Source organism: Scyliorhinus canicula, unplaced genomic scaffold, assembly GCF_902713615.1.
Source record: "Scyliorhinus canicula unplaced genomic scaffold, sScyCan1.1, whole genome shotgun sequence".
Taxonomy (NCBI): Eukaryota; Metazoa; Chordata; class Chondrichthyes; order Carcharhiniformes; family Scyliorhinidae; genus Scyliorhinus; species Scyliorhinus canicula.
In genome coordinates, this window is record NW_024055796.1 from 113,644 (window position 1) to 125,301 (window position 11,658).

Consider the following 11,658-nt stretch of genomic DNA (forward strand, 5'->3'; position numbering starts at 1 on the left):
CAATGTATCGGTAAAGGAGTTGTGGCAGGGGGCCCGGATAGGCCTGGAACAAGGAATGTTCCATATACCCCATAAAAAGGCAAGCGTAGCCCGGACCCATGCAGGTACCCATTGCTACACCTTTGATTTGGAGAAAGTGAGATGAGTTAAAGGAGAAGTTGCTGAGAGATAGAACGAGTTTAGCCAGGCGGAGAAGTGTTGGTGGATGGGAATTGTCCGGATCTCTTTTCGAGAAAGAAGTGAAGGGCTCTCAGGCCATCCTGGTGTGGGATGGAGGTGTAGAGGGATTGGACATCCATGGTGAATAGAATGCGGTTAGGGCCCACAAACTGGAAGCTGTCAATATGACGCAGGGCATCAGAGGAATCCCCGATGTAGCTGGGGAGGGAATGGACCAGAGGAGTGAGGATGGAGTCAAGATAAGAGGCAATAAGTTCAGTGGGGCAGGAGCATGCTGACACAATGGGCCTGCCGGGACAGTCCTTTTTGTGGATTTTGGGAAGTAGGTAAAAGCGGGCTGTCCGGGGTTGGGGGACTATGAGATTGGAAGCCGTAGGGGGAAGGCATCCGAAGGAAATGAGGTCACTAATGGTGTTGGAGATAATGGTTTGATGTTCAGTGGTCTGGTCATGGTCCAGGGGGAGGTAAGAGGAAGTATCAGAGAGTTGGCGCTCAGCCTCTGCGAGGTAGAGGTCAGTGCGCCAGACGACAACAGCACCCACTTCGTCGGCAGGTTTGATGACAAAGTCGGGGTTAGACCTGACAGAGTGAAGAGCAGAAAGTTCAGAATGAGAGAGGTTGGAATGGGTGAGGGGGGCAGAAAAATTAAGACCGGGGGGGGGGGGGGGGGGGTCCACTTGGAGGCAGAATGTTGGAGGAACATGAAAGGATCAGCGGAACGGGGGAAGGATTCTTGCCCAAAGAAGTGGGCACGGAGGCGAAGGCGACGAAAGAAGAGTTCAACATCATGCCGAGTCCGGAATTCATTGAGATGGGGATGTAAGGGTACAAAGCTGAGTCCTTTGCTGAGAACAGCATGCTCAGCCTCAGAAAGGGGAAGGTCAGTGTGTATGGTGAACACGCGGCAAGGGCTGGGGTTGGGAGAAATGGGGTACGAGGGATTGGGACTGGTGGAGGGCCTGGGATGGACAGCAGTGTTGATACTGGGAGGAATAGGGTATGAGGGATTGGGACTGGTGGAGGGTCAGGGATGGGCTGTAGTGTTGATGAGTTGTTGAAGCTTGCGTTCCTTACCACCTGTAAGAAAGTCGTTAAGACGTCGAATGATGCGAAGGATGAAATGAAACTGGGGACAGGGCCAGCTTTGAGAGAGAGTAAGACGGTGCTGCTGGAGAGAGATGTCGAGTGTCTTCATGTGGCGCCGCATGGCACTGAGTGTGGCTTTCAGGATGCAGCGGGAGCAGCGGTTGGAAGAATGTTGTATATCCTGGAGGTACCCTGTAATTATGGGAAGGGATTCACTCAGTTATCCTAGTGAGGATTTACCAGGATGTGGGAGCCGAGCTGGTGAGGAAGCGAGCGGCCTTTAATAAGGTTCAGGCTGTTCTCCGTAAGAAAGGAGTTTGATTCGGGATGGTATACCCGGCAAAGCTGCTGGTTACAAATGAGCCCAAAGATTTCCATTTGGAGACACTGGAGGAGGCGAATGCCTTTATTGGAAAGCATGGACTGGGGTCCAGTTATCTGTATTGGACTAGATCAACATTCCCTGTGGGGTAGGATGGGTGTTGTGATATCCTCGATATAGTTTTTGACATTTTCTGATAGAATCTGTTTTTCTGTGTGGGGATGAAGCGAGATTTTCTTTACAAAGCACAACGTAGATCTATGGGGAGGGTGGGGGGATGGCCCCCGTTGGAAATTGAGTCTATTAAGGGACTGCATTCTGAAGTATGTTTGATCCTCAAAGTAGGCAATATTGGTGTTTCTATTTTCATGTTGTCCTGAGAGGAGCTGCCCCGCCAGCAGTCAGCTGGTGAATGGGAGTGAGATGGGGGGGGGGGGGGGGGGGTTTTGGATTCAATTTGTGTGTCTCGGTGAGGCGTTGGTGAAAAATGGGGGAGGGGGTTACTTTGCTGATGATGACTATAAAACTGTTTTTGTTTTACTCTGAAGATGTGTGCGCGTGGCGGTCATCTTGGGTGGACCCTTGGCCTGTACTTTTTGAAGATTCGCTGGATAGTCCCTCACGTTTGAAATGGCTGATTCCGTGATGGGGGCTGGTGCGGAGACTCTTGATTCAGCTGCTCACTTGGAACGCAAGGGAATTGGGTGGACCAGTGAAGGTCAAGGGTTGTCACTCACCTAAAGAATCCAAATGCTGGTGTGGTGTTCTTGCAGGAGACTCACTCGCGGGTTAGAGATCAGACCAGACTGCGGAGGGGTGAGCCAAGTGTTTCACTCGGGCTTTGACAGAATGGCTCGAGGTGCTGCAATTCTAATCAATAAACAGATCCCTCTTTCGGTCACCAGGATCATTGCGGACACTAATGGGAGATACGTGGTGGTCAGTGGGTCACTGGCAGGTACATTGGTGATGTTGGTGAATGGCTAAGCCGCTAACTGGGACGATGTGGCATTTGTAAAAAAAATTGTTGGGATCCATCCCAGACCTGGATACACATCAATCAATGCTTGGCAGAGACTTCACTTGTGTACTGGATCTGGAAATGGACTGGTCCAAGCCCATTCAACCGCTATAAATACACAATAACGGAGTGGAATCCGGACGGACCATCTGGCATGACCCAGGCACCAGAAACGACAACAGCAAACCTGGAAAAAAGATAAATAAATCTGTTCACATCAGTAGATTGTAAAAGGATTATGGGACACAGATTTAAGATTGTGAGCAAGATCTACAGGGGAGATATGAGGAAGAAATTTTACAGAGTGCGTGGTAATGATCTGAACTCAATGCCGACACACAAAGGTCGATAATCTCCAGGTCCTGATAACCCGAATGGTGCTGTCAGAATTTGATGTGAGGATTGGTTGTGAGTTTCCTGTCTGCGAATCCCTCTCTAAGTCCCTGTGAAAGAAGTTTACAACGGAATCACTGTCAGTCCAGAAATAAAATTCAGGAAAGATAAACATTTTTCCCAGTTTGAATTTGCTGTGTGTAAATCCTCCCCTACTAATCCCCTATAAAAGGAGTTTCCAAAAGTAATCACTGTCAGTCCAGGATAGAAATTCACCACATTCTCCCCTCCTGCTCCCTGGTCCAGGATGACCGCTCATGCCCCCGCTGCACACTGACCCTCTTGTCATCAGCAGTTCCCTGATTTGAGGGTGATGTTTACTCAGGGTTGCGAGTTTCTGCCCTGGGTCTTCATGTGGCTGAACAGAGCCGCAGAGCTTTGGACACATGGAGCAGGATGTCCAATGGGACAGTGAAATCCGGAGAGCAGGATTGGCTTCCTTTTCTTTCCATCTCTGCCACCGCTTTGCATCATCAATAAGACATTGGGACTCAAAGACTAATCCAGTTTGATGGACAAGTTGTCTCCATTCTGAACAATGGGGAACAAGCTCCTCCCACTCATTGAAACATCGCCCCGACAAAGATGAGAAACGCGCATGCGCCCTGCACATCCAATAAAGGTGGCGGCCGTTAACCCGAGCCGAAATGAGGAGCTGCAGCTCGCTCGGTACAAACGGGGTCCCGGAAACTTTTCCGAGGATTGTAGCTTAAAACAGTTTTACACGACGTTTCCGCCGGCTCCCACGATCTCTTGCTCCCTCCATATTGTTAAACGCCTCTCACTGATTTCAGATCTGAACAAGACGCTCTTCTCCATTGCCATTACACACACTGCGCATGCTTCAATCACAGTCGGCCCCGCCCCTCATTCATTCCGATTGGTTGGAGGTCTCGCTGCTCCTGGTCTGTCCTCTAATCCCGCCCCTCCTCTTCCTATTGGTCGGGAGCTGCCGTCAATCACCCGGGCATTGTGACGCTTCCAGATGGTGAGAGCGGCCACAGGCTCAGGCTGACTCGCTGATTGTCCAATAATAACAGTGAGAGTCTCAGTGGGACAATCAGACAGTAATAGTGGAGATGGGGCCCTGAGGAGAAACAGCAAAGGATTCACTCACTTTGAGAGTAACAAACACAGTGTCTGCTCCAACAAGAGTCAGGCTGCAGTGTGTGTGAGTGAACACATCATTGTATCCAATGTAGAATCATAGAATCCCCTCAGTGCAGAAGGAGGCCATTTGACCCATGAAGTCTGCAGCAACCCTCTGAAAGAGCACCCGACCTTGGCGAATTCCCCACCCTATCCCCGTAACACCTCCCGGGGACAATTTAGCACAGCCAATCCACCTAATCTGCACATTTTTGGACTGTGGGAGGATACCAGAGCACCCGCGAAGGAAATCTACGCAGATGCAGGAAAACTCGACAGAGACAGTGACTCATGGTCAGAATTAATCATAGAATCGGCCCATCAAGTCTGCACCAGCATTACCTGATCTGGCCAACTCACTGAAATGTCATTAATTTTGAATTGCCTAGTAAGCCACTCAGTTTAAGGACAATTAGGAATGGGCAACCAAGCTGGTTTGCCCGTGACACTCGCATGCCATAAAGAACAGAGAAAATCAAAGGGCTGTTTCCAGTGCCGGTTTCCAAGGAATCGGTACTGGGCCCTTCACTCCTGGTTTACATCAATGATTTGAAATTAAATGTAGGAACATGAAGAAGAAGTTTACCTGTGACACAAAAATGATTGAACACTTGAGGAATAAGGAAGAAAGCTAGAGGGAAAACAAGGCAAAGGATTACATGATAAATGGCAGGACAGGACTAGGTAGGCCAGAGCTAGATTCCTGTGCACAGGAAGATTGCACCAGAGAGAGCACAGAGGGGATTTAAGAACATCAGCCAGAAATTGACAATGTTTGCTCTGAGGAAAGTTTGGATAAACTGGAGCTGTTTTCTTTGGAACAGAAAAGACTGAGGGGAGACCAAAATGAAATTTTGAAAAGCAGCCCAGCTAGCTCATTCGGTAGAGCATGCGACTCTTAATCCCAGGGCCGTGGGTTCAAGACCCACATTGGGCGCTTCAGCTTCTTTAATCTGAGAATATTGAGTTGAGCTGAACTGTTTATGGTAGCACTGTTGCGCCAGGGTGCTGGGTTCAATTCCCACTGGGGACACTGTCTGCGCAGTCTACATGTTCTCCCAGTGTCTGTTTGGGTTTCCTCCGACAAGTCCTGAAAGACATGCTTGTTAGGTGAATTGGAATTCTGAATTCTCCCTCTGTGTACCCGAATAGGTGCCAAAGTGTGGTGACTAGGGGATTTTCACAGTAACTTCATTGCAGTGTTAATGTAAGCCTACTTGTGACAATAATTAAGATTATTCTAAATGTATAAAATTCTGGGGGATCATGGTGGCACAGTGGCTGTGTGCCTGCATGCTGGGGACCCAGGTACAATCCTGGTGCCAGGTCACAGTCTGTAAGGAGTTTGCACATTCTCCCATTATCTGTGTGCCCCAACCCTAACCCCCACAACCCAAATATGTGTAGGTCAGGTGGCTTGGCAAAACTAAATTGCCCCTTAATTGGAAAAAGATATAAATGTATGTATTTTTAAAATTCTGAGTGATCTATATAGATTGGATAGGAAGGTCCTATTCCCTTTGGTTGAGGGATACATATAAAAGGGGGCAGAGATTTAGGGAAGGACTAGGTGGTTTAGAGGGTGGTCAGGATCTGTGACATGCTGACAGATACCCTCAGAACATTTGTAAAGTATTTCGATAGACATTTTAATTGATGTAACTTAAAAAGCTACAGACCACAATCTGGAAATTGAGATTAGGCTGAATACCTACTTTGCAGCCACGGTGAGCTAAATGAAATGCAACAGGAACAACAAACTTCAATAAAAACCCGGATAGTAACTCTCACTACTAACAAGGTCAACAGTTTGCCCAGTTTAGCTGCCAAGTATGCTAATGAATGAAATGAAAATCGCTTATTGTCACGAGTAGACTTCAATGAAGTTACTGTGAAAAGCCCCGAGTCGCCACATTCCGGCGCCTGTCCGGGGAGGCTGGTACGGGAATCGAACCGTGCTGCTGGCCTGCTTGGTCTGCTTTTAAAGCCAGCAATTAGCCCTGTGAGCTAAACCAGCCCCTAATGCGGACATTTCCAAATTTACCTGCATACAAATGAGTACAACAGCAAATTATTTAACTTCCCCAATGTGATCGGTGTAATTAGTCTCAAATTTAACCCGGAATGGTCATTTAAATTTTCCCAGTCACTCTGATATCTGAACTCTTTGTCCTCAGACAGAACAGACAAACCATTTTACCTCCCAATGATATTCAGCTCCTGATGAATCGAGTAACTCAGTCAGAGGATGATGTGATGTGATGTTTGGTTTGAAGTTCCCGTTGGCAAATCCTCCTCTTTCTAAATGAGTTTCCAAAGGAATTTCATTCTCTGTCCAGGAAAGAAATTCACAAGATTCTCTCTTCCGGCTTCCGGTTCCTGGATGCCCGCGCATGCGCCCTGCTGCACATTTCCGCGGAGAAAGATGGCGGCCGCGCAGGCGCCCTGCTGCATATCGCCACCGAAACAGATGACAGCCGTTAACAGGGGCCGATCAGAGAGAAAATCACCGATGCGGCTGGCACATTCGGTACAAACAACGAACGTCATCAAAAGTGCCGGAACCAATTTATCACCCTGAGGAATAAAATGGAATAATGGCAGATAAGGCTACCCGGAATGCCCGGCGAGGCCGAATGCGCCCTATCTCCATCTCAGGAGTCAGAATGCTCAGGAGTCAGAACGCGCAGGCGCAAGTTGCCCCGTCCCCGGAAGTGGCCTCTCTGTGTGGAGCATGCGCGTTGCTGCTCCGGGCTGAGCGCAGCCGCAGTGAGAGTGAGTGTGGCTCCCAGAGGCTGAATGAGAGCCGCCGCGAGCGGGGACAATGGTGAGAACCCAAACCCCCCCAATAAGACCCATTGGTTTTATTGTCAGTCTGCAGACAGGAGCTGGAGAACTGAACACAGGCAGAGGAGAGGGAGGGAGAGAACTGGGAGTGGAGGAAAGAGATGGTGAGATGGGTTTGGATTTCAGCCCAGGGAGGACGGAGAGTGTGTGGGACGGGGAATTACAGCTTTGGGGGAACAAGAGAGGGAAAAATGTTCCAGAGAAACTAGAATTGTCTGTTCAGAATTTATATGCTCCACTGACAGTGATGGCTTTTGTAAACTCCTTTTACAGGATATTGGAAGTGGAGGATTGGACAACAGAAAACTCAAACCAAACATCATATCGAAATCTGACAGCCACTCAATTCATTAAGAGCTCAATATCTTCAATCTTTGAATTTGGAAGGAGAAGGGTTTGTTCTGTTTCAGCAGTGTGACTGCAAAAGCACCGAGACCCACCCCCATTGAGAGTTTTCCAGTCCACTGACTGTGGAGAGAGTTTTAACCAGTTACACAGCCTCAAAAAGAGTATCACATCATTCACTGCAGGGAGAAATTAAACGCTTATTTGTGTGTGGACAAAGCTTCAACCACGAGAGACATAAAGACCCCTCACCATGGAGAAACTGTGGAAATGTGCGGACTGGGAAGGGATTCGGTTACCCATCACAACGGGAAGTTCATCGTCGCAGTCACACTGGGGAGAGACCGTTCATCTGCTCCATTTGTGGGAAGGGATTCACCCATTCATACAACCTTCTGACACACCAACGAGTTCACACTGAGGAGAGGACATTCACCTGCCCTGTGTGTTGGAAGGGATTCACTCGGTCATCCCACATTGTGACTCATCAGCTTGTTCACACTGAAAAGAGACCATTTACATGTCCTGACTGTGAGAAGAGTTTTAAATGTAAAAAGGATCTGCTGACACATCAACATATTCACACTGGGGAGAGACCGTTCTCCTGCTCCCTGTGTGGGAAATGATTCATTCAGTCATCCCACCTGCAGACACATCAACTTGTTCCCTCTGATAACAAATGTTTTAACTGTCCTGACTGTGAGAAGTGCTTTAAAAACAAGAAGGATTTACTAACACACCAATATGCTCACACTGGGGAGAGACCATTCACCTGCTCTGTGTGTGGGAAAGGATTCAGCCGTCCATCTGCCCTACTGAACCACCAGAGAATTCACACTGGGGAGAGGCCATTTACCTGCTCTGACTGTGGGAAAGGATTCATTAATTCATCCAACCTTCTGATACACCAGCAACTTCATACAGGGGATAGACCGTTCACCTGCTCTGAATGTGGGAAGGGATTCACAAGTTCATACAACCTTCTGACACATCAGCAGGTTCACAGTGAGCATAAACCGTTCACTTGCTCAGTGTGTGGGAAGGGATTCACTCGTTCATCCAACCTATTGAATCACCAGCGAGTTCACACTGGGGAGAGGCCATTCACCTGCTCTGTGTGTGAGAAGGGATTCAGTCAGTCATCCAACCTGCTGACACACCAGAGAGTTTACAGTGGGGAGAGGCCGTTCACTTGCTCCATATGTGGGAAGGAATTTTCTCATTTATCTTATCTTCTGAAACATCATCGCATTCACACTGGGGAGAGGCCATTCACCTGTAATGTCTGTGGAAAGGGATTTACTCAGTCATCCCACTTGCTGACACACCAGCGAGTTCACAAGTGACTACAAATTTTGGATTCTACCTTTATTGATGCTGTTAATCATGTTCAGCAGTGAATCAGTTTCACTGTGACTGTTTTCATCTGTTGATGAGGTTTAATATTCTGAATAAATGTGAAATAAATCAGCTTGGTTTGAAACGTTGCAGGTTTTTGTCTTTTCCACCTGGGTCTTTTACGGCTGGGTCACTGTCTGTGTGGAGTCTGCACGTCCTCCCACTGTGTGCGTGGGTTTCCTCCGGGTGCTCCGGTTTCCTCCCACAGTCCAAAGATGTGCGGGTTAGGTGGATTGGCAATGCTAAATTGCCTGTAGTGTCCTAATAAAAAAGTAAGGTTAAGGGGGGCCTGTTCTGTGCTGTACTGTTCTATGTTCTATGTTTAACATCACCTGTCTGTAGCTCAGAAAGGACAATCTAGGGAGAATCACACGGCAGGAACAGAACGTCAGCCTGGACACAGTCCTTCAGGGTCACACTGAGAGGGACAAACAACACTTTGGTCTTTCTCATCTCTCTTCACTGTCAGCAAAGTCCCTGTGTGGGTTAATCCTGAGATGTGAGTGGAATATATCCCAGCTGTTCTCTTCCATGGTTCAGAGCTCCTGGGTATGGAACAGAAGCTCCTTTACAACTGTGTTTAGAGTCAGGAAGAACAATGGTGAATGATGGAAACGTGCTGTAAAATCAGAGATTGGTGTAAAACTGTGATGTTCCTGATTGAATGTAAAGTAGCTCCTTTAAGTTTCCAGACTGCAAATGTGGTTATGTGACAGTCACAATGAAATAATTGAATAGAAACCTACTGAAAATAGATTGTTGGAGTCTGCATTAAAATAACAGCTGGAGGACTTCACGGGAGCCTGGTAACTGCCGGGACAATTAAACAACAGTTTGATTCCCAGATAAAGAAGGATTGCGCAGCTAAAGAATTCCACTGATTCACTACCCTCTGATGGAAGAAATGTCTCCTCATCTCGGTCCTAAATTTGAGACCCCTTCCTCTGAGATTATGCCCTCTGGTCCTAGACTCTCCCACAAGAGGAAACAAGATGATTTTTCAGGCTGTGTAACTGGTTGAAGCTCTTTCCACTGTCAGTTCACTGGAACACTTTCACTCAGGTGTGTGTGTGGGTCTCGGGGCTTTTCCAGTCACACTGATGTTTGAAATCTCTTCCCACAGTCAGAACAGACAAGCACATTGACAGTTTGTGATATTTAGATCCTAATGAATTGAGTGACTGTCAGATTTTGATGTTATATTTGGTTCGAGTTGCTCAGCTGCCAATCCTCCCGTTCTAATGCCTGAAAAGAAGTTTACAACAATGATCACTGTAAGAATAGGATTGAAATTCACAACAGATCATTCTAGTTTCTATCAAACCTTCTTTCCTCTCTTGCTTTCCCCAAGCATGTGGTCCAGTCAAAATAAAAGACCAAAATCAGCTAGAAGCCCCAACAAAAGTGTAGGGAATCTTCCTGACTGAACCAGAATATTGTTCCCAGTGTCTCTGAAACACTCTGTCTGCTGAGGTATCCACTGGTTGTGGAAGGTGTCACGCATTCCGGTGGATACCGCATGCTCCCTCTGCAGAGCCACTGGGAATAGACAAGACCACGGAACAGAAGTCGGCAACCAGAGTGACCCCCCCCCCCGCTCCAAGGTCCTCATCCAGCTACAATGTACTGTTTTAATAAGACCCAAGAGTAGATTCAGTTTGTCACGTTCAGCACAAGGATACTAGATGTGATAGATTGTAAGATCCACAAACTCTGTCATGGTGGCTGCAACTTAACAGGTTATTATGGACATTAAACTGTGGGTAATATTCGATTCTGTGACCAATATTTATTTAAACATGGACCTGAATAAGGAAACGTTGCAGCCACCTGTGAAGTTTAAATGTCTCCTTGTGTCCGGATGAACCAGCATTTGAGGAATATGAAATCTCAGGACTGTTGATCTCCAAGTGCCGTATTGAACACAGGAGAATGAGTTCGAATTGGGACAGAGATACGCATGAGTGAGCATCGTAAACTGCTATTGTATCGGGGTGTTCTGGGTCTCAGAGTTTTAACCCTACAGTTAATTGTCAGGGATGAAGTATAATAAACACTAACCAAAGCAAATGTGTGTGTGAGAAGCATCTGAAGCACCAGGAACCAGCTGAACCAGCAGAGCTGAATGTCTCCCAGTGCAGCCACAGGACTGAACTTATTCCAGCTTCCAAGCCCACCTGAGAACCAACCTCCTGGCTATTCATCTACAAGAAGCATCAGAGCCTCATGAGAATTATTTGTTTCTAAAAATGCTTCACTCCAACTAAAGAATCAGCTGAACAAGAAGACAAGAGGCCTGCAGCGATGTAAAGATTGCAGTCTACATTCATTTTCATCATTCTAGCTTCAACTTGACCTTTACCTAATTCCTGTGTATGTGTCAGTGAGTATGAAAGAGACGAGAGACTGAGATGTTCAAATATCCAGGGAAAGGGTGTGATAATAAATAACCTTCCATCCGTTAAAAATCACCAGTAAGCTTGCTGCTGAAATGTATTTTAATTAAAGAAAAAACACTGAGGGTAAGAAAATATCACACAAACATCCTGATAATGAACTGGAAATGACCACGAAATGTAATCAACCTTTGAAAAACCCCCTTCAGGTAGCTATATAGAACATAGAACATAGAACATAGAACAGTACAGCACAGAACAGGCCCTTCAGCCCTCGATGTTGTGCCGAGCAATGATCACCCTACTTAAACCCACGTAACCCGTATACCCGTAACCCAACAATCCCCCCATTAACCTTACACTACGGGCAATTTAGCATGGCCAATCCACCTAACCCGCACATCTTTGGACTGTGGGAGGAAACCGGAGCACCCGGAGGAAACCCACGCACACACGGGGAGGATGTGCAGACTCCACACAGACAGTGACCCAGCCGGGAATCGAACCTGGGACCCTAGAGC

General features: G+C 47.2%; 1 non-coding gene across 1 annotated transcript; it reads left to right on the forward strand.

Moving 5' to 3' along the window:
• The first annotated feature begins 5,015 nt into the window (after positions 1 to 5,015).
• On the forward strand, positions 5,016 to 5,088 carry trnak-cuu. Its single transcript has one exon. It is a non-coding gene; the product is annotated as a tRNA-Lys (tRNA).
• The last annotated feature ends 6,570 nt before the right edge of the window (positions 5,089 to 11,658 follow it).